This window comes from Penaeus japonicus, unplaced genomic scaffold, assembly GCF_977035675.1.
Source record: "Penaeus japonicus unplaced genomic scaffold, GWHDUDI00000001_assembly GWHDUDI00000032, whole genome shotgun sequence".
NCBI classification, from domain to species: domain Eukaryota; kingdom Metazoa; phylum Arthropoda; class Malacostraca; order Decapoda; family Penaeidae; genus Penaeus; species Penaeus japonicus.
In genome coordinates this window covers 13537821-13540320 of record NW_028234434.1, presented here as the reverse complement: position 1 = coordinate 13540320, position 2500 = coordinate 13537821, and the positions used below count along the sequence as shown (strand labels likewise).

Sequence of the window (2500 nt, the reverse complement as noted above, 5' to 3'; positions counted from 1 at the left end):
CAATGATAAAAATGTCGAGAGTTGGTCGACCTCTATCTCTCTGTCCTTTCCCTTTCTTCCTTTCTTCATTTGTCTTCTTCATCTCCCTTTTCCTCTTCACTTCTTACTTTTTACCCCTCTTTTCTTCATTTGTCTCCAACTCCTTCTCTTCTTCTACTTCTTCTCCCTCTTCCTCCTATTCGTCCTCCTCTTTCTCTCCACCTTCCTTCTCCATCTCCATCACCATCCCCTTCCTCCACCTCCTCCTCCTCCTTCTCCATCTTCATCCACCTTCCTCTCCTTTTCTTCTACTCCCCCTTCCCTCCCCTTCTTATTTTCATCTTTTGCTTTTCATTTCCCACTGCAAGGTCCTTTCGAGAAATGCGCTTTATCAGTCCGTAGAAGAATTTTCATTTCCAGAAATTTCCAGAGAGTCTTTAGGGGTACCTCAGCTCGGAATGCGAAAATCTACTGCTCTCTTCCCCACTCCGTACTGAACAACATTTCCTTTATTTACTCTCATCTTCAACGCTAGATTGAAAAAATGCAAATGCCATATGATTAAGCTTTCCAGATTTTCCGAATTTGCATAACGAAAGGCAACTGCAGCGCCTCGCGTTTGCAACAGGGAATCCAGGAGGCAGATGGCTTTTTATGCCTGAATAATCTAATTTACTCGGCGAATATGTGGTTTCTTGTACCATCTTCAACACCACCCCTCCCCCCCTCCCCCCGCCCTCCCCTTTCTCCCCTCTGCCCACCCACCACCTCCCCTCCTTCCCCAGGCTACTGCTGCGTGAAGTAGTTTTAGCCATTATTAGCCCCCCATGAGAATAGAAAAAAATACAGCCTTTGGGTTAAAATCATAGGTAAGTAACCAGAAACATAAGCTAAGTTACTCACGATTGTTGTTGCAGTGGTGTCGGGAGACTGGGGGGTAGCCAACACACCCGATCTGTGGGAGAGAAAAAAAGGGTAGGTTATTGCATTGTGGGCGTGAGTCCTAATTGAATGAAGGGCGATTGTACAATAGACTGAAATATATATATGTATATATATATATATATATATATATATATATATATATATATATATGTATATGTATATATCTTTTTCGATATGGAAAGCATAATTTTTTTGGACAAAGAAACTAGCTAATTTCGAACGGATTCAGGAGGATTTTGTAATTTCTTTCTTATTTGTTTGTTTTAAAGTCTTTTGCAGTATGACTCGTACGTGTTCGCCATTCTTCCGTCGGGTATGTTGCAAATGAAGATTTCAAACCCTTCGCCTCAAGCATGAACCGCCCTCTTCTTCACCACCTTCCACCCACGCCCACACAAACGCCACGCCCCTATGTCTTCCCCTCCTTTGCTCTACACCCAACCCTCTGCCTCATCACCCCCTATCCCCCCTTGTGTCCCCCGCTTCCCCTCCCTTAGCCTAACCCTAACCTCATCGTCCCCCTCCCCATTCCCCTATCCCTACCCCCTAGCCGAACCGTAACCCTGGGGCTTCTACAAGCATAAGAGCATCTGGCGTGTTAGCTCAAGCATGAAGGTGCCCCACACGTCTTGGCATCCTTGGGGGCATCGAAGGTCCATGATGAAGTAGCGGCGCTTGGAGGCATCGCTTGCCAACCCCCTCCTTGCCCCCCTCCCTCCCCAACCCCCTCCCTCTCCCCCTCCTCTTCGATGGCTTCCGAGATACCGCCAGCCTTTCCTTTGTCGATGGTTTAACAACGGTTTACGTGTACGCTAGTTACCGATTTCGCGTTCTACATGCCGAAAGGGGGTGGAGAATCGTTGCATCAATATATATATATATTTCTTTTTTTTCTTTTTTTCTTCTTTTTTTTTGTGGCTAATATTTTGGCATAAACATCCTATGAACAACTAACACTTTTCGAGGTAAAAAAGGATGCACTCCGGGTATATCCTGTGATTACTAGTGCTGTTAGATAACCAACCGCGAGTATGGCTCTTTAGTAGAACAATAGTCTTTTCGTGTCCAGATAGAGTTACGTAAAGGATACCACACGATGAATCCTTACACATTCAGATGCGTTAATGATCCCGCGAAACACTAGATCACCATGTAGCGTTCAGATCTTCCTTAATCCTCCGCATCCTTCTCTGTCTCTCTGTAATCCTATGTGTATTCTAGCGTTTCGCTTCGATATCACAACTCTATTAAAATCCTTCTCCCCGGGGTGGATTTCGTCCCTCGATCTGATCTGGATGCTTCTGATTACCCCGGGGGCTTTGGAGCTCATCATCTCAGGCTAACATTTATATTTCCTCAATGCAGGGATCTCCTCATCAGCGACCTCTTAATCACCATCATATCGCGGTGATGGATGACTATTCCATGACCTCTTAATGTAGTTCTTGCCGCCTGTGGTTTTACACCTTGATTCCACCAATTATATTTTCCTCGCGCTCTTGACTTACTAGGGGTTGCCACCGGGACTATTCTGCGGCCAAGACGAAGTGCCAAGACGGTAGTTAAAGGCGTTTTT

The 2500-nt window shown here is 45.4% G+C and overlaps 1 protein-coding gene across 2 annotated transcripts in view; it reads right to left on the bottom strand.

The window, feature by feature from the left end:
- Window positions 1-2500, bottom strand: part of LOC122242079 (homeotic protein ultrabithorax) — an 865946-nt gene that overhangs the window by 781552 nt on the left and 81894 nt on the right. For both annotated transcript variants that reach the window (XM_086556353.1, XM_086556356.1), the window contains exon 2: window positions 883-934. The gene's annotated coding sequence lies outside the window, so the exon portion shown is untranslated. The remainder of the gene's footprint in view (window positions 1-882; window positions 935-2500) is intronic.